Source organism: Topomyia yanbarensis, chromosome 1 (genome assembly GCF_030247195.1).
Source record: "Topomyia yanbarensis strain Yona2022 chromosome 1, ASM3024719v1, whole genome shotgun sequence".
NCBI classification, from domain to species: Eukaryota; Metazoa; Arthropoda; class Insecta; order Diptera; family Culicidae; genus Topomyia; species Topomyia yanbarensis.
Genome location: NC_080670.1, coordinates 168,025,086 through 168,049,128, shown reverse-complemented (window position 1 = coordinate 168,049,128; position 24,043 = coordinate 168,025,086). Strand labels below are relative to the sequence as shown.

The window sequence follows — 24,043 nt, the reverse complement described above, 5'->3', positions numbered from 1 at the left end:
AGGATGGAATAATATGTACTGCGGTTAGGTGCTGCTTTCTTCCGCGATTCGCGTTTGTCGGGGTCACACGCGATTAAGATCGTGATCTGTGTTTTGATCTTTTCTCGCTAATTGTTGCATTACGCGACGGATGTGAACTTGCCGTGTTTTTTTTTTCTCGTTTGTCTTTTTTTCGAGTGATTAGTGAATTTTTCCCGCCATGTGATCGAATGATAATGTGAAGAGTTTTAAATGAAGCATTTCAAGTGATACTGGAGGTTTTGTTGTGATGCTGGTGTTGTAACTAAAATCAACAGTGTTCGGTACTGACGGAATAGTTTGTGATTGAAAACGTAATGTTGCAATGCTGGGAGTTGAAAGTTGTTCAGTTAAGTTAAAAATAACGAAAGTGAGTCCTGTTTCCAAAGTGCTTGTCAATTAATTGAAAAGCTGAAAACCCTAACCGGTCATAAATTGGATACAATCGTAGCAATCGGATACAAAAGGAAATCGTAAAGAAATCAAGAATTGAATTGTCACGAGCAGCGCCAGTTGTTTGCGGTAGTAGAAGTTGAAACAAACCCGAAAACTTGTAAGTTTATTCAAAAATTTAAGGATTAAATTCTACATTTCATCATTGCTAAATTTCAAGGAAAACGGTTTTTAAAGTTTTATGTTTGAACAAATAGATCCCCGTCTAACTAACGAATTCGATTCTCTAACTGGAACCACTGAAAGCTGTTCAAAGATGATGACTTAGTTTAAAATGCAGTTGTTCACATCTCTAACTGTTGTCTGTTTCAATGTCAATATGACATAAAAATTTGACATTCAGTCAGTGGCTTTTTGGGGGACAACGGTCGAAATATTGAAAGCCCAACGAAAAAGCGGTCTAGTATAAAAAGTCCAACTAGCAAAACACGACTGTAAAAATAAGTTTCATTAACAATTTAAATTATTACATGAGTGCGTTTCAACTTCGTCTCATCAGAAACCGACACTAACTTTTTGTCGGAATGGATTAGCGCCGGCTTGACGCAAATCCCTTAAAACTAAAACACACTTTGTGTTTTTATCGAACGACTGATTAGACGTGATGTGCCGTCGCTAATGTATTCCGACAAAAAGTTAGTGTCGGTTTCTGATGAGACGAAGTCGAAACGAACTCATGTAATAAGTAAGGATTTGTGCCCATCAAGGGGAAAGACTAGTTTTAACAAAAAAAAATTCGTCTTGGTGAGAAATTTTGGTGTTTACCCAATTTTTCTCTATAGGGTGAAATATAGTATAGTAATTTAAATGAGCTACGGAATTTGCGTTTCGACTTCCTCTCATCAAAATCCGACACTAACTTAGTGTCAGGACTAAGCTAGCGCCGTAATGACGCAAGCTCAATAAAATGTAAACACTATTTGTGAGCAAACCCCATGCGTCATGCGTGATGTCCCGCAAGAAAAGGAGTTAGCTTAGTCTTGTCACTAAGTTAGCGTAGGATACTGATGAGGTGAAGTCGAAACGCAAATTCCATAACCAATTTAGTTATAGGTTTTGTGCTACTCACGCGAAAAGATGGTCTTAACGAATTTTCTCGTTACTGGAGTAACGAGAACTAGTTTTCACCAAAAGTTTTCTCCACTAAGCAGAAATATACAATGGTGAAGTTAAATTAGGTCATTATGCCGTATGCCGTTTTCGATTTTTTTTCCGATGCAACTGGCATGTAATATATGTAATCGACCATTTTATTTCACTTTTCTGTACACAAATAACAAATAGAAATTATTTTAAAAACTTGACTTATTACAACCAAACCTTCCATTGAAGTACTTTGATACATATCCTTTTTTGGGATAACTGCTAAATTCACTATCAAGGAAGACGTGTTTACGTGTCAAACTAAGACGTGTTTACATTTTCGTAAAAAATCAATAAAAATTATTCCTATGCTTCAACGGTTGAACTAAGTAATAAAAAAGGAATTTTATTCTTCATTAAACTAAAGCGTTAAGTTTTAACCCTTTCGTGCCCATTTTTTCTTGCGCGTATAAGATTTTAAAACTATTTTTCCTAAAGACTGCGGGGGCCAAAAAACCTGTTTTGATCAAGTTAGGTGCTTCCGTTACAGTGCTATAAGCTGCTCAAGCTTTATCTTTCACTGCTCAATACAATTCGCCTAGAATATTTAGATTAGTCCGAATGCACGGAAAAGATAGTCAAAGGCAGTCCCAGTCTTAATTGTTAGGTTTTATCGGTTTTTATTAATATTGCAAGATAAAGAAGATATATCAAAATTTTATTTGTCACCGATAAACGAAAAAACCACTGGCAGCACTGCTCCAGCGGAATCCAATCAGACTAACTGAAATAACTTCAGTTATACCGATAATATTTATAATTCTAAATGCTCAAATGAAAGGTGATAGTCCGAGTTACTAGCCTTACTTCTTGTTTTGAGTAAATGTAGTCTAAGATAGAAGTTATGAAGAAGATGTTTAAAAACGTTGTTTATAAACAAAATGGGCATGAAGGAGTTGCTGACCCAATTTATATATTATTGCTTTTATTTTCTAGTGAAAGTACGAAAAATTATTCTTTCATGATCCATCATTTAATATTGAATTTTCTTCCAAAAAATAGCGAAGTAAGTTCGATTATTTGGAAAACAAAGCCATCCTCAGGATCAGAGGAACACTGTTGTGGGAAACCTTTTTTCCCTTAGCTGGTGATTATAGCAGATCTGCATATTAGTCTGTTTGCATAAGCGACATCTATTGGCAAGGTTTATGATTTCAATCTACATTTGATAATATGAATTTTGGTTTTTGCTGGTAGCACAATTGAGATTTTGGAACTTTCCACAATCATGGTTTACTATATGGGTCATTACACGCGAAGTGATCAAGACACATGTAGTCGACCTTCACGGATTTGAGCCAGATTTGGAAGAATTGTTCATCTAGGGCCAATACATAAAAAAATATAAAAATATTAATTTTGGGCGGCAGTGTTGGTAACTATGCGATTTTTTCAGTTAAATATTAAAAGGTTATTTTTCTCTCTATACACATATTTAAATTTTAAAAATTTTAATGCCATGGTGTTCTTCAGACATTTTTACAAACAATCGCAATTTCTCATATAAAATCGAAAGCGCACAACAATAAAAACTAACTTTAATATACAAAGTGCACACATCATTTATCGTGAGATGGCGCCGGTGGTTGAGTGGTAAGCGTGACCGCCACTCATTCCAGTTGGCCTGGGTTCAATTCCAGCCGAGGTCGTTGAGATTTTTCTGAGGTGAAAAAATCTGTGGTCACGTCTTCCTTCGGAAGGGAAGTAAAGCCGTTGGTCCCCGGCCCATGAAATTGGTGGATCGATATAGAGTCCAGGTAGTGGAATCACCTCTCTGGCGTCGGTAAAGAAGAAGTAGATCCAACTTCTATACTCTACTAACAAAAAACATCCTTCTCCCGTGATACTTGTGGAGTGCGCAGTAGTATATACGGCCTCTAGCAAAAAGCAAGTATCGGACTAACAATTCCCTTTCCCCCTTTCCTTCCGCGATCTACGTTCGGGCCTGGCCGGCGTCGGTATTGATCAGAAACACTTTAGGATTACCAGGAGTTGCACATTGAAAGATGTTTCGCTAATCCCAAGCATAATTATCTACTGATTCCCTGTGCAACTTCAGCTAGTCCCGATCGATAACGGAGTCGCACAAGCTCAAAGTGCACACATCATTTATCGTGAAGTAGACGAGAAATGATGATAAGCTACGTTTTAGGTTTACTTCTGACAGATCAGGGTCCATTTTTATAATTGTTTGAAAATTTTCTCAATTTTGGCCAATAAAAATGGATTTTTATGCGAGAAAATGCCAGTTTTTCTCTTCAAAACGGTGTAGGGTTCGCTCAAATTATATTGAGCTTATAAGTGTTTTTTATGTAAAAATGTCTGAGAAATACGATGGCATTCGAATTTTTAAAATTAGAGTAAGTTTTAATATTTAACTGAGAAAATCGCACAGTTGGCAGCACTGCCACCAAAAATTAATATTTTTTCTAGACTCCTTGAACAATTTTCTTCAAAAACCATCTTGCGGTTTGATTCTAGAGTAAATTAAACTGGAAATGTGATTAAAAGAAAATCAAGGATTTTGGCAATTTGTCAAAACGGGGGGTGCTCCCATGGCCCGAGGAATGGTTCAATTGATACAAAAATTACGATTTTTAAATATTGGCCCGAGATGAACAATTCCTCCAAATTTGCTTCGAATCCATGAAGGTCGATTTTGAAATTGCATCTTTTTTGATCACGTCGCGCGGAATGACCCATATCTCAGTAATCTACCATAAATTAAAAATTTTGAAAACAAAATGGTGTTGGTCTGGTAGTGTCAGTCATAAGATAGTGTCGTGACTAACAATGCAAGAACACTTTATATACATCTTGTCGCTTCAAAGTTTGTCATAAAACTGGTAGCCAGGGATGCCAGGTACTTTTGTGTGATATCTGCAACGAAAAGGTCTGTAAATATTTGCAAATGTCTGCAAAAATGTAAATGAAGAAAATCGTGGTGTCAAAGAGGCCGGCATCCTTTATGAAATTGAGGACAATTTACTCCCTTACTGGATCGTTGGACAGTACGTCGTGAATTGAAGGTAGAATGTCGTGCCTTATCCGGAGGTTATGGAGCTCCAAGCAGTTGGAGATTAGATGTTCCACTGTTTTTCAGGGCCCGCATGTGGTACAGGGGGGTACGTTGGATATTGTACGCAGGATATTGAACGCGTGCGAAATTTTAGTATTCCCGGCCCGCAGTCTAGAGATTACTTTCTATTTCTTCCAGACCTATCGGTTGTCCCATTTGAAGGGGAGTCCCTTAATTTTCTGCAGGTGTCCCCGGGATGCACGACCGACTGAAGTTGAGAGTTGTTGAGGGCCTTTGTGAAATGTCGGATGATTTCCACGGTTGGTACACGGTTTTTCTGGCTCACCGACCGGGCGCAGCCAGGGAGTCTGCTTCAGTGTTCCCCTGTATACGACAATGTCCGAAGATCCAACAAAGTGTGGGAGAGAATCGGCTTCGATATCTATTGTCTGGATGAAGGGTTATCGAGCGCGCGAAGCACCGGGAAGGAATCCGTGAATATCGTGGTATCTTCTGGGTTTGAGACAGAGCTACGGCTTCGGCGGAAATACCGAGTGCCCTGGCGATATACAGAGAGATGAGGCTGTTCCGCAGTTGCTGACTCTGACTCCTTCTTCACCGTCCTTCCTTGATCCGTCCGTATAAATGCGGGTGTGATTCAAGAAGCGTTGCTGCACCTTGCAATTTCGGGAGCTCTCCCGGCCCGGAGGGTCTAGAACAAGGATATGTCAATGTGGAGAGGTTGGCCGTTCTAAGGACTAGGCCATATCCGGTGCAACCGGGCGAGTGGGGGTAGGGCGGATCCAGCGAATTCTGTGTATACTTCTCGAGCTGTTTTCAACGTTGCAGATTCGTCACCCGTACATCCATTCGAGGACGTTCAGCGCACGACGGAGAAGCACTAGGGCGATTTTACAGCGGAATGGCAGGACGCCGGCTTCTACGCAGGTGCTTTCTGCTTGTGTGCTGGACAATAACTTCGATGCGGTCCAGATGGACCCGTGGCAGAGTGGGGCCAGGATGTGGTTAAGCCCTTCTGTGTTTTTCGGTGATCTCAATTCCATAATATATCTGGTTATGGAGCAGTGCTTCACTTATTTGGAGTGCTGTGCTCTTATTGCACTTCTGGTGCCGGGCCCATATGGTTTGTACCAGTCTTTTGCGGTTAGCACAAAATGGTGTATCTAAGGGTTCTCTCAAATTGTATCGAGATTATAAATGTTTTTATGTAAAAATGTCAAAATTAAATTAAAATTAAAGTAAGTAATATTTAACTGAAAAATCGCATAGTTGGCAGCACTGCCACCAAAAATTAATATTTTTTCTAGACTCCTTGAACAATTTTCTTCAAAAATCATCTTGCGGTTTGATTCTAGAGTAAATTAAACTGGAAATATGATCAAAAGAAAATCAAGGATTTTGGCAATTTGTCAAAACGGAGGGTGCTCCCATGGCCCGAGGAATGGTTCAATTGATACAAAAAATACGGTTTTTAAATATTGGCCATATGGGCCTTGCACTTCTGGTTCCGGACCCATATGGTTTGTACCAGTCTTTTTCGGTTAGCACATTCGGTCTCTTAACCCATTCATGCCCATGTTGTTTGTGAACAACAACGTTTTTTAACACCTATAACTTTTGATTGAGGCAAGATTTGCTCACAAAAACAAGTAAGGGTAATAACTGTAACTATTGTCTTTCATTTGAGTATTAACAGTTACAAGAAACAGCTTTAGAATTGAAGTTATTGCAATTAGTCTGATTTGATTCCAATGGAGCAGTGCTGCCAGGGACAGTTTACGTTGACGACTGCAAATTAATTTTTCATATATCTTCGTTATGTTGTAATGTTATAGAAAACTGATGAAACTTATCAATTTAGACTGTCTTTGGCTACATTTTCTACGCAATTGGACTATTGCAAATATTCTAGGAGAATTCTATTGAGCATAGGAAGGTAAAAAATGAGCAGCTTCTAGCACTGCGAGGTAAGCACCTATCTTTTCGAAAAAAGGCTTTTCGTGTTTCTTGACCCCACCGTTTTCAAGGAAAAATAGCTTTGGAACCCTACATGTACGAGAAAAAAGTTGGACATGAAAGGGTTAAAGTGGGGGGCAAAAGAATTTTTCCGGTCCAGTATGACCCTAATGATGGTCGGTTCCTTTTTGTAGGTTATTGAAGAATTGGCTAATTGGATCGGTCGGTCAGTGGCTGGATGGAATGTGGAGAAAAGGTGGGTGTAGACGCTTTTATTGGTGGAAAGCCGGAAGCCGACCGAGGCTGCCCAATTGAAGATGACGTTGACTACGGTTTGTAGTTCGATGCGGGTTCGACCCTTGATCCTTCCCGTCACAGCCACTACTATCGTCGGCGTGGACGAAGATGAATTTACCCTTGGGAAGGGTGGCAATGGCAAATATGGAGTTCATGCTGATGAGGAAAAGGGTCACCACCAGGACTCAGTGGAAGTTCGGGATTCGCTGCCGCTGACTCCGACCCGGGATTGGCGGTTTGATAGGAAGCGCTGTATGTAGAGCCAAGGTTTCCTTGGATTCTCCAGCGGCCAAGCTGGTGAAGTGCGCCCTCTCGCCATACGGTGTTGTATCAATGAGGTATATATAGGTGTGGCAGAACACACGGTTTGCTAGTGTTGGCAACCAAAAATATGTAAACAATCCAGAAGCACAACGGATCGACGTCATAGCGGTCACACGATTCAATGGGAGCAGAACGACCGCTATGCCGAAAGCAAGTCGATTTATACTGTGATCACTCACACCACTCATGTAAGATTCATCTTACGAATACCAAAGTGCCATCTTTGCCAGACCTGTATATACGACATTGGTGTTGTATGCCTTGTCAATATCAAGAGCTGCAATGTCGATGTGTAGGCCATCCATTTTGGCCTTGTCAAGGGTTTCCTCCAGGGATGTCAGGTACGATCCGGTTCCCTACCCTTTTCGGAAGGCATGTTGCCGGCTATCCAACAGCTGGCGTTGTTCGAATATGGTAGTTAACCTTCTATTGACCATTCGCTCGAGGTTTTACTAATGCAGGAAAGTAAACTGGTGAGCCGGAGTCATCACGAGGTTGTTCGAGTACCCTGAACCCTTTTGGGTATCGGGACCATCAGGGCCGTTTGCCACGAATCCGGGAGGAGCCCGGCCTCCCAGATTCGGTTGTAGTACCAGAGCGCGGCTTTTTTTTGGGCCGTGGCAGGTTCCCGAACAGCGGGTATCCGATGTTATCAATTCTGGTAGCTTTTCCTCGCCCCTGGCTGAGGGCGTCGGGGAATCCGGGAGGAGCCCGGCCTCCCAGATTCGGTTGTAGTACTAGAGCGCGGCTTTTTTTTGGGCCGTGGCAGGTTCCCGAACAGCGGGTATCCGATGTTATCAATTCTGGTAGCTTTTCCTCGCCCCTGGCTGAGGGCGTCGGTTAGATCTGATCCGGAGAGGGAGGGGAAATGTGAAGAGTCCTTTGCCTTCTGCTAAGTAGGAGTTGGGCTTTGCACCCAATTCTACCGCATGGTCTTTGATAGAACATAACTCATTATCATATTTTAGCTAGCTTGTACGTGGAAAATTTTCTCTCTACTACAGTTGATGAGCGGTTGGCAATTGAAACTTTGTTCTAGACTACTCGCGCTAAACTTGCCGTATATTCTAAATATAGTGTGGGTGGACGAGAAAGCCTCGATGGAACTAACATTCGGAGGTTTGGGAACGCGCAGCTACCATCCAGACAACGAGTAGAGAGCAACTCACCCCAAAATTGTACTCCGTCTTCGAAGCTTGTTCTAGTATCCCAATTCATACATATTACTTCCCAGAATTCGTCATCTTTATCATGAAGTCTACAAAAATCTGCAAAGAATTCAAATATCTGCAGTTTGAAAAAAAGCTGCAGTGTAATTTAAAAATCTGCAGGTTTGCAAACATTCTACAAACCTGGTATCCCTGTTGGTAGCTTTGAAACAACGTCGCAATTATTTGAGCGAGAGAGATCCTCTCAGCTATAAACGAAACGCGCGTAGCCTGCTACGATTAGCCGAATGTACACAATCTCATTTTCTCGATTCTGATGGGGCGAATGGAACGAATAAGGAATAGAATATCGTTTATCTTTCAAACAATTTACACTTCTCGCATGTTTTTTGAAAAGGGCCAATAAGCATACTGTCAAAATTCACTTTGAGAGGAAATTCTGGACAAACCATTAAGCGCCGATTATAAATCACAACAGCAGACGAAAGAGAAAACTTTTCTCTTTCATAAAGTGTTAACATCCATTCTTTTTCGAGACTTGTTTATGCCGCGATTGAATACACTGTAATAGATCTACCATCAATTTTTTTATTATTATCGTACTATTTAACCCTTGTGAAGGCAAGCTAAAATCGAAGACTACATATTAAGAAGACTGATATCTCTTTCCTTCCCCCATACAAACGAGAAGCGACAGAGGTTACAGCGCCTCTATTGGAAGAAGGGAGGAAGCTTAATGTAAAAATGTATATGTGTGTGTGCATCACTATGGAAAGTACCACCTTTGCCCGCAAGTGGCGTTGCTGTTACTGTCTCCGGATTCTGGACAGAGTTGCCAGTCTTCTTGATATGGAGTCTTCGCTAAAATCCTAACATTAACCCAGTAAAGTTCAGCCGAAAATGAACTGGAATTCTGGCTGGTTCCAGTTCGTCCACGAGCTCCAGTAACAGAACCGATTCTAACTAGAATCGGTTGTGTCACTGGAGCCGGAATACGAACTGGAACCAGCCAGAATTCCGGTTCATTTCCGGCTGAGCTTAACTGGGAAAGGGCAAGCCGGGCCTCTCAGGCCCGTCTAAATTCAAGCTTTTTTTGCCGTTCTCATATAGAAAGGTTATGCAATCGGTCGAAATTTCGACTTTATAACCGAGACCTGCAGGGCCAAATCTCTTATACCATTCGACTCAGTTCGTCGAGATCGTAAAATGTCTGTATGTGTGTGCGTATGTTTGTATGTATGTATGGATGTATGTATGTGGCAAACAATCTCACCGATTTTTCTCAGAGGTGGCTGAACCAATTTGTACAAATTTAGTCTCAAATGAAAGGTACAGCCTTCCCATCGGTCGCTATTGATTTTTTTTGATTGATCCGACTTTCGGTTCTGGAGATACGTGTTGAAGAATACAATCACACAGCAAATTTCCATAGAAACTGATACCACCATGATGTCCAAATGATGCAATATATATATTAAAATATGTGCAACATTACTTGGCTTTGCATGTCTAGATCATTAATGACCCACCGAAGGCACTTCGACCACATTGGCCAACCATGGCGGTTCTTGATGCCCCGGGGGAACTTACCAAGTTCCTAAGATAATGTCATACCTATTTCTCAGCGAATTCTTTACAGATTTTTACAAACTTGGTTTCAAATGAAAGGTACAGCGTGGATGATGAGTACGAACACGCGGCAAATCCCGATTTCAGCGTATAAGGCGATGGATGTAAAAAGGTCAATTTTTTTCCAAAAGGTGAGTACTCGGAAGATCACGTCGAATGTCGATTGGTTCTGAGCTCCATTTCATTTGAACACGGCTAATAAATGTTTCTGGGTTGCTATTAATTTCTTCTGATGCATAACCGGAGTACATATTCAGATTTTTCTTCCGAGTCTGCATCAGATTCATCGACGGAAGCAATATCATTCACACATTCTTCCTCGCTTTGCAAATCAGTTTCGGAATCGTCTGCTGATGAATTTGCTCGAATTTCTTCCATTATTTCAGATTCTTTGAGACGATTGAAAACATGTGCATATCGTCTTATAGCCATTTCAACTTTTTGTTGCTTTTAGATCCTACAATTTGAATAATTAGGACAACTATAACACAAAGAATAGACAACAAAAATAGACAATAACGACAGAGTCAGGTTATGTTGTATCCAAATAATTGTCAAGTAGACCACAGTGGGTGAAATAAAAGTATTTACCCAAAAAATATGACACACGTCATTATCGTATGCTATTTTTACATTTCCTATAAAAGGAATGTATAGAATTCGCTCAAACTTTCAAGATTTTTTTCAAGAGATAAAAAGATAAAATCAATAAAAACATAAAAAAAATCCTGCTAATATGAAGCTGAACTCATCAAAATGTTTTTTTAGATAAATATTAATGTATAAAACCCGTGGTATTCCTAGTAAATATTGCATGCACACCGGGCCTGCCAGGCCCGGCTTGCCTTTTTGTGCATGTAAAAAATTCAAACATAGCTGCGCATCACTCCATAGATGAAAATTTCACAATTCTTTATTTTTGTTATAAATTTCAAAGCTACTTATCAAAATTTCCATGCCCAAGCTTATACTGCATACAAATTTTTTTGTAACTAAAAAATTGTAACGTGCCGGGTCTCTGGGACCCGGTTGCCTTTTTGAGGGTTAATTTACAGTCAATGCAGTCCTACAGATAGCATAATGGTGACGATTCACAAAACATCACCGCTTAACGTTGACTGCAAGCAAGTATTTTTACAAATGAAACTCTCAGTGAGAAGTGTTGAAAACAAAAAAAGTCAAATAGTTCCTCCGACTTTGTGCTGTGTTTTACTTTATCTGCTCTATTACCTAAGATTGGAATTGTTCAATTTGCCAACAACATGCATTACTTTCTTGTTTAGCAGCCCCAATTAACGTGTGCGTACACCGATCGATGGCTTTATTTTATCCTCCTTGGATGCGTAGCAAACTTGTTCACTGTGTACCTACGCGATCTAGTGCAAGCTCGAGTAACTTCGTGTTGGCATAATACGAAAAAATCAACCAGCTAAGCGCTGTTCTTGTTGACTGTAAAGTCGATGAAATGATCGATTGACTGTGCTTTGGCCAATGCTTGAATAATAGCCTCTTCTGTATGTGTAACTTTGATCAACTATTAACCTATAAATTCGCTACAGGGACAGCCCTATAGGGTTACACGAACTATTGACGTAGGGCCATACTCATAAATGTAAAATATTTAGATTTTTTCTTTATGACTATGTATTCGGATTAATAATAACTAATTAAAAAAGTTTCCTCACTTAACTATAGCATAATACCCACGCAGGGGCAGACCGAGAAAGAATGTTCAAGAGGGGTCAATTTACATTTTACAATTCTTGATACGTATTAACATTGTTTATTGAATATAAGCTTTGTTAGTCAAATTTGGTTTGGGATGAGTAAACTTGGAAACTAATTTAAAATTTCTCAATAAATAAAAAAATGTCGGAGGGGTTCCCTCCCCCTTGGATACGCCACTGTCCCCACGTGAATCAGAATTCCAAGTAAAGAGTGTACGGAATCAAATTGTACCACCATTGCTTCTGATTTTAGATTCTTAGAATGCTTCCAGAGTAGCTGTTTTATAATAACCCGGTATTCCTCAATTCTAGCCAAACATGTCAAATGGTCCTAAGTGCAAATGACAGTTTCTCTTTGTTTGCTTTCTCTTTCGCTAATAACTCGGCCGTTTATACGTTTGTTCCTTAACTGTTAGCATAATATGCTAATCGAAACCATAATTTTTCGATATATCCTAAATCAATATTGAAAAGTTTTATGATGCCGCCGTAATAATCGAAAGAGAAGGTAAACAAAGAGAGGCTCTCATTTGCACTTAGGACCATTTGACATGTTTGTCGAAAATTGGCTGCAATTCTAATGTGTACGGAGGATTGGCACGAAGTTGATGTCGGATCTCCGAAGTCGAAGTACACGCTTTTGGAGCCATTCTTTCAAGTACTCCTGACCATTGACCTTTCTGGCTGTCACGAACGGGGTACTCCGCTGTACACACGAGCAAAACTCCTATATCTTGTGCTTTCTAGCTTCCTCAAGGACGTCGAACTTAAGACGAGCATTGGAGAAAAGCAGCACAGGAAGCTGCCGGCAATCTGAAGTGAATAAACATATTTTTACTATCGATCTCTACGAGGTTTACTTTGATTCGGTTCTCGTGTCCCTTCCGTCAGATAATTCCAGGTTAGCGGCCCAGTAGCGTATTCCACGAGTGAAAATTATGACGGAAGGGGAAAAGCACGAACGTTTTCTGCTCCCGTTCTTCGGCGGAACAAATTATACGGCATGGAAATTTCGCATGGGCGTACTGTTGGAGGAACACGACCTTCTTGAATGCGTGGAGGTCGAAACTGTCGCCGGATTTGCTTGACGCAGATGGTGATAGCAACGACCAGAAAAGGCAAAAATTGGTGATGTGGCAAAAGCGAGCGAAGAAGAACAACAGGTGCAAGTCAATATTGGTGTCACGTATTAGGCTACGCTCGCTGATGAAGTCGACTGATAAGTCGACATAAAATGAAGTTTACTGGGAGCCGTGTTTACCAACATTGTCATTAAGCAATGTGAAGTAATATTTGTAAACACCAGAGATGCCAGGTACTTTTTTCAAATGTCTGCAATAATAATTTTAAAAGTCTGGGAAGAACAAAATATGTCAGGAAAGCTAGTGTAACCAAAAGCCTTTATATTCAAAAATCTGTAAATATCTGCAACCAAACTAAAAAATCTGCAAATATCTGCAACCAAAATAAAAAATCTGCAAATATCTGCGCCAACGAAAAAATCTGCAGCTTAAATTAAAAGTCTGCGAATTTGCTGACTTGTCTGCAAATCTGGCATCTCTGGTAAAACACGGCTCACAGTAAAAGGCAATTTAATGTCGAATTCGTCAGCGTGGACAGCCTAATACACGATTCCCAGTTGGAATTAGCCTCGACGAAGTCGACCAGCAAGTCGACATAAACTGACTTTTACTTGAGCTGTGTTTACAAACATTGCTTCACAGTTTAATGGCAGTGTTGGTAGATAGGGTTCGCAGTAAAAGTCATTATTAGGCTGTGCACGCAGACGAAGTCGACATAAATAATGACTTTTACTGTGAGCCGTGTTTACCAACACTGCCATTAAACTGTGAAGCAATGTTTGTAAACACGGCTCATAGTAAAAGTCATTTTTAAGTCGACTTCGTCGGCGTGCACAGCCTAATTGATGTCGACTTCGTCAGCGTGCACAGTAGAGTGACAGAAAAAAATGACCCCCATCGGTCCACCCCTGAGTCGATTCCTAGTCCCACCAGGAGTGTCTGCTCCAAATTTGAGCCAAATCGAACAAGTCCAGCTACCGGACCAACGTGCTTGAAGTTTGTATGGGATTTTTCGACAATTTACATGGAGAAAACCCACTTGCGAACATGTTCACCGCTAGGGGGCACTGTATACATCAGATTATCACCAAAAGTGAAACTTAAGAAGATAATTCTATTATCTACAACTTTGTTGAAGACTGCAAAGCGATTCGACTCGAACAAGAAAAGTTATTAAACTTATAACGAAGTTATGTCTGAGTCAGTTTTGCATGGGGCCTAGCAGTGCATGGTAGTGTATCAGTACTAGGTTCTAACAAACTAAACATTTTTATGGAATAATGGTTAGATTTAGCTCACTAGTGTGTTCGGAAGAGTTGTAGTACATAATACGAGTTATGTTTTGGTTAGAAAACTTTAGTTCCAGCTGTGACCACATAGAAGGCGCCAACACAGAGATAGAAATTAGGTGTCTTCTAGAAAGTTGTAGAACAAGATTTTTTCAGTAATTTTGCCAAACATCTCGATATTCTATATCTCTCCGTTGAAAAGTTAGTGTTGGCGCTATCTATGCGGTCACAGGTGGAACTAAAATTTTCTAACCAAAACATAACTCGTGTTATGTACTGCAATTCTTCCGAACATACTATTCAGCTAAATCTAACCATTATTCCACAAAAATGTTTAGTTTGTTAGAACCTAGTACTGATATACTACAATGTACTGCTAGGCCCCATGCAAAACTGACTCAGACATCACTTCACTAAAAGTTTAATAACTTCTTTCAATAAAGCCGGATTGACTAGCATTCTTCGACAAAGTTGTAGACAATTAAATTATCTTTCTTATTTTCACTTACAGTGATAATACGATGCATACAGTGCCACCTAGCGGTGAAAATGCGAGCTAGTGGGGTTTCTCCATGTAAATCGTCGAAAAATCCCATACAAACTTCAGGCACCTTGGTCCGGTAGCTAGACTTGTCCGATTTGCTTCAAATTTGGTGCAAGTACTCCTGGTGGGACTAGGAATCGACTCAGGGGTGGGCCGAGTGAGTTTTCAAAAAATCATTATTTTTCTGGGCACTCTAGTGCACAGGCTAATACGTGCAGGAGAAAATGACACCTAAAGCGATTTGGGACGCTTTAGTCCGCGTCTTCGAGCGAAAGAGGGTCGCTAAGCGGATTCACTTAAAACGACAGATACTATAGCTGCGGTTGGAATCCGGAAGCTTACAGGATCATTTTCTTAGATTTGACTGTCATCGAAGAGATCGACGTGATTTGCCACCTGCGTTTGACTCTCGGTCCGGCTTAATCAACAATCGTGACGGCTTTGGAGACAATTCTCGGAGAAAATTTAAATCTGGAATTTGTCAAGTGTCTGGTTTGGATGAAGAGATTAAACAGCGCGGCGGTACAGGTATAGAATTGTTCTCACCAAAACTGGAGGTAGCGGCATTTTCGGGGTCGAAAAACATAGGCGATAAGAAGCCATTACGTTGTGTTGGATATCAGGAAGAAGGAAATAAGATGTCTGACTGTTCAAAAATTCAGAATCGTGCGAAATTCGTTATAATGGTTCGTCGACTCAGGTTGTTCGGATCATACGGCGAAGGATGAGGAATTGTTCGATGAGCTCGTATCCCTGCTGAAACCAATGGAAACCGCACTGCCAATCGTTGCGCATCAATCCGGAACGGTAAGAGCATGTTCAGGAGAGTTTCAGTTTTAGATTTATAATTTTGACAGTTCTATAATATAAACTGGAAATTTTAAAACTGGAACTTTCTGTCCCCAGCAGCAGTTTTAGCGGGTGTTCTGTTTAGTTTAAAATTCATTTCTCGCCATGCCTTTAGCGTTACTGCATTCAAATTTATTTTTCTTCAGTTTATCTGTTCTAAGTGTCCCTGCTGAAAACTTTGCATGTATTTAAAACACAGTTCTAAACGTGTTTTAAAATCAGTAACAAATAGAACGGCGTCGTAGAACAGTTTTAAATTTTGAAACAAAACTGTACGAAATAATAAAATAAAACGCTCTGCTGGGGATGTGAATGTTTCAGTTCCAGTTCTACTTTGAAACTCCTATATAAATTAAAACGCTCCTAAACATGCCCTAAGGTTGCAGTCCGTTGTTAATGGTAAATGTATTCCCTGTTCGATGAAAAATATGCTGTATGTTCAAAGGCTACGTTTTAATTTATTTTCCGAGTTGAACGTTGAGAAGAGACGAATGCGCGTTGTGTTCGGTACTGGCCAAGTCAACATTTACAACGGGTCCGAAGTTGTTACGACCGGTGCGCGCCATGGTAAACTTTACGAACTGAAGCTTTTCAAGATTGAAGACTGTGGTAGTGCTTCTTTGTTAGCTTGTTGTCGTATTACGGAGCTCGAGTTGTGGCACCATTGTTTTGGTCATTTAAACTTGAAACAGCTTGATCAGGTAACCGACGAGCGCAATTGATCAGAACAAGACACCCGGGCTTTGGGAAGAGAAATTCCCGGATGTATCTAAACTTCGTAGTTTCGGATGTAGTGTTTACGTACAAGTTCCACAAGAACGCCATAAAAAGCTTGATCCGAAGGCATGGAAGGGAATTTTTGTTAGATATGCGGCGAAAGGATAACTGAAATGGAATACCAAGCAAGAAACGGTTGTAATTGCTCGTGATGTGGATTTTCTGGAACAACAAGTATTCAAGAAAGAGAATACGGAGCAACAGAGAAGTGTATCGGTGATTCATGTCAGAAAAATTGGAAAGGCCACCGATGCAGAGCAAACTGATATGACGTAATTGCTAATTTGGATTATAATGGCTCTGTGAATGATATCAGGAGTGACAATGATGAACAACACGAGAAATAGGTTGTGAGTTGCTCGGATAAAGAACCGGTTACAGACAATAAAGCTGGATCGATTGACCGTTCGACCAGGAATCGTAGTGTCCCGTCAAGGTACAGAGACTACGAAGTTGACTATGCCGGTTTTGCGTTAACTGCGATGTCATATGTTGATGGTTTACCAGAAACAGTTTCGGATCTGCGTGTAAGGGGCCGTACACAAATGACGTAGCTTTTTTCTGGCGATTTTCGACCCCTCCCTCCCCCCTCGTAGCATTTGGTCACAAAATTCTAACCTCCCCCTTGTAAATGACGTAGCATTTCCCTAACCCCCCCCCCCCCACGCAACGCAGCCGGGAGATGGAAAAATTACATATGTTTTTCAATTCTTTTAAATATATGTCCTTACAAAATGTTTGACGACTTTTATCAACATTTTCATTATACCAGCAAATTGCCTACAAAAAAAAGCCCATGACAAATATATTGTGGATAGTTTTGTTTAGAATTTTACATGTCATAAAGCATGAAGAGAAGTTCACAATCCTGCAGCTGCCAACGATTTTAGGGAGCATAAGCTCAACTAAATTACTAAATTTTCTTTAATTGAATCCGAAAGAAAATTTAATTCAGCTACCAAAATAAGTCTTCAAGTTAGCAATATTAGCTAACTAATGTGGAAACTTAAATCCGCATGAAAAATCTTTCCTTTTCTTTGCGAGCCTGCCATTCAGCGAACAGTAAAATTTACAAAATTAAAAACCGCGTGAAAAGCAACTTAGGAATGAAGGAACACTAAATTGTTTTCTCTAATTAATGGGTTTTGATGCCCGTCAAAAAATTTAAACTTACTGCTACGTCGCACAACTTCTGACCCTACCCTCCCCCTCGTCACACTTCGTCACAAATTTGGTATATCCCTCCTACCCCCTAAAATGCTACGTCATTTATGCATGATCCCTAAAAGAAGACTGGCCTCTATGGAAGCAAGCCATGCAGGAGGAAAGTAACTCCTTGTCGAAAAATGAGACATGGACCTTAGTTAAGATACCCGAAGGATGGAGCGCCGTCACGTGCAAGTGGGCTTTCAAAATAAAGCAGACCGAAGATCGTGAGGTTCCAAGGTATAAGGCACGATTGGTCGCTAGGGAATTCACCCAGAAGCAAGGATTCGATTACTTAGATACATATTTCCCTGTGGCCCGCATGGACAGGCTACGTTCGATGCTGGCGTTGTTCAGCAGATGGTCGTAAAATCTAAATGGAAAACTGTTCGAGGAGATTTATTTGTGTCAGCCGGAAGGTTTTGACCAGCGCAATGGTCTCGTTTGTATTTCGAATAAAAAAACTGGCGGCAAGGTCATGGAATGAAAGGTTCCATAAGCTCGTCGTGCACCTGGGCTTTATTAGAAGTCGAAATGCTTTGTGTTTGTACGTTCGTGGTTCAGAAGGCACTCAAGTCATCTTGGTCATATACGTAGATGATTCACTCATCGCTAGTGCATCTGGGAAACTAGTCGGTGCGATCAAGGAATGTCTCGTAGCCGAATTCGAAATGACAGATGTCAGTGATATTAGGAATTTTCTCGGAATCCGAATTGATTGGAATATTTAGAGGTAAACCCTTCGGATTAGTCAACGACGCGCTCCGCAGAATCTTTTGGAATGATTCCAGATGCAGGACTGTCGACCGATCGCAACGCCAATAGAGAACAGGCTGAAACTACCGAAAAGTTAGGAGTCGAAGAAAACGAGCAAGCCATATCGTGAGTTGGTAGGTTGCGTCATGTACATGGCACTGATATCACGACCTGACCTCGCTGTTGTTGCAAATTATTTCAGCCAATTACACATTACATTAAGGGATCGTTGGATCTTGTTGGATCTAGTCTATCGAAGATGCGAGGCACGTCCACTGCTTGAGGTGTACTCAGATACCGATATTACCGATATTACGATATTACCGATCGTAGGTCCATATCGGGTGTAGTGTTTAAAGTCTATGGTAGTACTGTGAGCTGGACTGCAAAGAAGCAAACCAGCGTATCTCTCTTCCACGGAGGCTGAGCTAATCGCCATGTGGGCGGCTACTTCTCATGGTCAATGGCTGGTTCGGATTTTTAATGATCTCCCATCATATACCGTGAAGATAACCAGTCTACGATGAAAATTGTTTCAAACCCGAATGACTCCGGTCATCTTAAACATTTGGATGTTAAGTTCGTTCGAAAGCTGTAACCAAGATTCGAGTCAAATATGTTCCTACATCAATGCAGCTGGCGGATGTGCTAACAAAGAGTCTTCCAGCCCCAGCATTCAGGAGGTTCAGAGAGAAGCTTGGATTGACCGATTACAGAGTTTGAACAGGGGTGTTATGTATGCAAACCCTACAATTTATACGTCATTGGTCAACCACACCTTAGGTTAACTACATTGCGTCTATCAAAACACTTTTATGGTTATGTTCCTTTCTTTTCATTCGAAATTAAAGCAAATTGAATAAACACTTTTTACTATCGATCTCCACGAGGTTTTTTTAGATTCGCCGCGTCCTCGTTAAATGCTTCTTTGCTCGCATTGTCAATCTCACATGTTATTCCCCAAATTGCATAGGTATGTAAATGCATGACATCCAGTTCCTTATCCCAAACCTCACTCAAGCCTCGCTTCAAAGTTTATCCGATTGATCTGAAAATCATTCAATTGGCGAGAAACCAGAAAAAACGGTATTCTGCCGCAATCGAAATAATGAAGGTGAGACAGAACAAGGTTTGCGCCAAGGAGTTTTTATTCTCAGGTGATACGATCCTCAAAAAACGCCGATCAGCCATGTTGGTCTAATAAACGACAACTAACTACATTGTTTACTAGTTCTCTCCACATGTTTGCTTTGATTTCAGTGGGTAAACAAAGTTGTTCGCTGTCATTTTTCTTCCCCGCAGTCTGCTGCATGCTTACCTCACTCCTCACCTAGCTACTGACGAAGACGAATCACCTTAGAACTCTAAGCACCTTGGTTTGCGCTGTATTGTCTCACCTGAAGCGATCAAACATGCTTGTTCCAGATGAGATCTTTAGGCAGAGGTACCGCGTATATGTACCTTCACGGGACGTTGACATTGACGGTGTGGTCACATAATCGAGCCTAAACGTGGAATGCTTGTTGAAGCATGACGTTGGCCGTTTTAAAGATTCCGCACTTCAGCCGGTAAAATTGGTCCGCTAGTGTATTATTTGAGCGATCAAAAATAAAAGTCGCAAGGGCGGAACATGCTTCGTATAACCCGTTTCAAATATATTAGAATATAAAAATCGGAAATAAACTTCAAGCGTAACAATCGGACAGAAATCCTTCAGCATAAGAATCGTTTATGAAATATCCGCATCCGTACACTGATAATATAAATTCGTAAATATAATGAAATCGATCATACTATACACGAATTCATTCGTCGTTTTCTGCAACGAAGTATTTTCGTGCATTTTAAATAGTAGGTTTCGTTCATTTCATGAACAAGAATGGCCGCTTGGTGAACGAAATCTTTCGTAAATTTTACACGTTTAATGTATACTGCACGAATGTTATCGTTGATAACGACATTATTTTTCGTGAATGAAACGGAAGGTTTTGTTTATCTTAATAAACGTGTATGTATATTACGAACGATTTCGTTAGTCGCACGAATTAATTTCGTTTATCTTAGAAAAGTGTTCGTATTTATTATCCTCTTATTGTTTTCATTCGATCTTTTGGGATCGATGTTTGACAACACCGATTTTTTTTAGTTAAAAAAACAGATCTGGCAAAATCAATTTTATTGTGATATGAAGAAATGGTCGCTTGATGAACGAAAGTTTTCGTGAATTTTACTTATTTAGTGTACATTGCACGAATGTTGTCGTTGAAAACGAAATTAATTTTCGTGAATGAAGCGAACTGGTTTGTTTATTTTAATGTATGTCTATGTATATTACGAACAATCCCGTTGTTCGCACTAATTCATTTCGCATCTAAGAGAAGTTGACATTCCTCCGGCAGAGAAAAACTCAAAATTATTCATATAAAACCATCGATTTGCGATGGCTCAACTGAATCCGTACTGCTCCAGAAGAAGGTTTAGAAAATCTTCCTGAAACCGGCGGACACGGATACGGCTACTAAATAGTCAGACCGAAACCGTCGTGATCATCAACAATTATATGACGTATAGCAACAATGACTCAATATTGAAGCTCTGTTGACGTTGACGGTTCGATGAATGGTGCTCGTAAATATTATAAAGATATTCGTATATAGCAGCGAGCAATTCGTTTGCCGAACGAAGCTGTTTCATAATAAGCCAACGAAAGTCGTTTTGTGGTTTTCACGAAAAACTCGTAATAAAAAAAAATGTGTTTCAATAGAACTACTAACGATTCATTATATGAACGAAAAATTCGTATATTTTATGAAAATTATCTGTACGAAACTAATGCATAGCGATTTATGAATATATTCTATCAGTGTATATCGTGATGTTTAAGATTAAAAATCGGCTAAAAAACTACTAAAATCGGATACATTTTTTCCGGTTTTTATACTGAAGGTTTTTTTATCCGACTCTTACAAAGGAAAGTCCCAGTCCAATTTTTATGGTTGAAGTTTATATCCGGTTTTAATATTCTAATATATTTAAAGCGGGTTTCGCGAAGCATGTTCTGTCTTTGCGACTTTTATTTTCGGTCGCTCATTCAAAGTTAAGAAATTATTTTATTATGAGTACTGTTTTTTTTACTTATTTGGGATTTATCAGACAACTCAACATAGAATCTGATTGCAGAAGCGTCATTTTTTTGTTTTTGCGCTTTGAAATACTCTTGATTATAAAGTTGAAAAGATAATTTGACTGCTTTCACTATATGTACTCTCGAAGAAAAAATCCCAAAATTGTTCATTTTTTTATGCGCATGATGACTTAACCTCGTAAATTAACCAGACTTTAAAGTTTTAAACCGCACAAATGCCGCCGCAGCCAAAAAGCTAGCTCATATCTTTTCTTGTGTTCACCCCTAACTCCGCGGTTCCGCTTGCGAGATAGATATTACAGTAGCGTGCCGATAGCGCGGCAGCACGCAAACCATATGTGTGAGCTAACGCAACACTCAACTTCCATGAGGCTTCTCCGCAACTTAGCACCGAGCCTATACGTAGTAGGTAGGTAACAATGTAGCAAGAGTGCTGCTACGCACGCAGATTACGGCAATCTGTTACAATCTCTTTAAAAGTAAGATAGTGAAATAAAACGGCCCGGTACCCAGTTCCTAATGATTGCTTTTCATCTTTTCATGTACGTACATTTTTTATTGTTCAGATTATTGTTTGTACAAAAAAAAACGGAATGCGATTGGTTTAACAGGGAACCTACCGCACCGGGTACCGACCTGATGGAGTGTGGGATCCAGCACCGGCTTGTTTACTCTCATCTCAAAGAGCAGTCAGACGGCCAGTGTGTGAGCGAAATGCGCGGTTTCAAATAAAGGTTAAGCACCGCACACCCCGCTCCATTTAGGTTTGTATTTTTTTTTCGGATAAACCGGTCTTTATTGGCACCTTCCCTATTGTGGATCATTTCTATACACAAAGTGGCCGATCTAGAGGAAACTGCGTGAATTGGTAAACACTTTCTTTCGTTCCCGTTTCGGTTGATTTTTTTTAGAATTCGAACAATGCGTTTCGGATTCGGATTGAACCACTGAGTGAAGCGACATTCATGTTATAATATGCTATTTGGCGAAAAAAAACTTTCCATAGTGTAGCGTTCGTAACGGATGTAATCATTATTAAGTCATCTTCCACAAAGTTGCGCGGGTAAGTTTTTTTTGCGGCTTTGATCTTGATGCAAGCAGCTCGCAAAAATAATTACATTCACATCGGAGAAACAACAATTTTCTTTAATTTTTGGAATCAAAAATCGACGTGGCTTGTTGAATTCATTGCAATTGTTGTGGTTAAAAGCTAGACAATATTAATTAACCTCGTCACTGTATGGTGGTAAACTTTGTCGAGTCGTCGCGTCGCGTCATTTCGCACGAACCGGTTACCGTTCTCTAGCTCACGACTTACATATACATTTCTTGCTGAGATGACGAAATACTTAATCAAACAGGTATACGGGGAGGCAGACAGGCACAGGGCACCTACTTTCACGCGCAAAATTACGCATTCACATAAAACCGGAGGTGCTCAATAATCTGCATAATGTGGCTAAGTACATGCCGTTATACCTCTAGCGAATAAGGTATAAGTGGCCATGGGCTGGTCAGCTGTGTCGTGTAATCTTATTGCAAAATATTTGCAGTTGGATAACTTTCGTAATGAAGAAATTGGAATAATCACCTAAAAAGACCGCATAAATGACGTAGGATTATTGTTATCTAAACGCCAAAAAGTTTATTAAAAAGAACGGCAAATTATGTTAGCAAATAGATTCACTATTACTATTAAGGATATTGGACTTAAGGGACTAGACCGACCAGAGTACTGGTGAACAATACTGCAATGTAGAGGTGTGCGCCGCGCCGCACAGTGGCTGGAGGCTGGCCAAAACCTCAAAAATTTATTGTTGAAATATTGATATTTTATATTTTTCCTAAATTTTTCATGTATTGAATGATGTATATTAAAAATTTCATGATCATTGGATAAGAACACGATTTTTAACATGAGTTCAAACGTAGCAAAGTCCAAACTTTTTAATGATTTTCATTTCCGAAACCACCATTGCTCTGTTCACTTCAAATGCATGTTGCTCTTTTGATTTTGGTCCGAATTTAGCACTACTAGTTTCATTGTGTAGAGAAACGAAAGAGCTTGGTTAGTGAATAATATACATTTGATAAATTTGCTTGGACCTATGACTTTTTAGTTTGAATAGGTTTGAGGTGGTCAGATCAAAAATACTTTTTTCACTAATGTATTCTGTACAAATTTCGGAATAATTTCGGAACGGTCACATATTATACATTCTATGGGAAATAACCTCTACTTTTCAAATATCATGGTCTCGTTCTGTGCCAAGATGCGCAAAAAGGTTTAAGGAGATTTTGAAGCTTTGTTGCTGATATGGAGGCGCATGGTATTTTGTGTAAAATAGTTAGACAATCTACGGTAAACCAACACGTTATATAATGGATTTAAAATAGTGTTCTTCATTTTTTATGATATTGCTGACATTGGTGAACAGTAACGGAAAATCTATCATGAAAACGGGATCATAGTTATAAGAAAGGTTCAATGACACTGTATGGAAAAATGCATTTAATATTTTACGACCTTTGACATCAAAAATGAGCTCAGCATCTCAAAATTAGCTTAAATTGTGATTTTCAGCCAAATTAAGTAACATTTGAGGTTTTGTCCGACTTTTGTTTGAAGACCCGCCACT

The 24,043-nt window shown here is 39.9% G+C and overlaps 1 protein-coding gene across 1 annotated transcript in view; it reads left to right on the top strand.

Annotated features, from left to right (window-relative positions):
* Positions 1-480: 480 nt before the first annotated feature.
* Positions 481-24,043, top strand: part of LOC131680582 (uncharacterized) — a 483,677-nt gene continuing 460,114 nt past the window's right edge. Inside the window, exon 1 of the mRNA XM_058961308.1 lies at positions 481-571. The gene's annotated coding sequence lies outside the window, so the exon portion shown is untranslated. The remainder of the gene's footprint in view (positions 572-24,043) is intronic.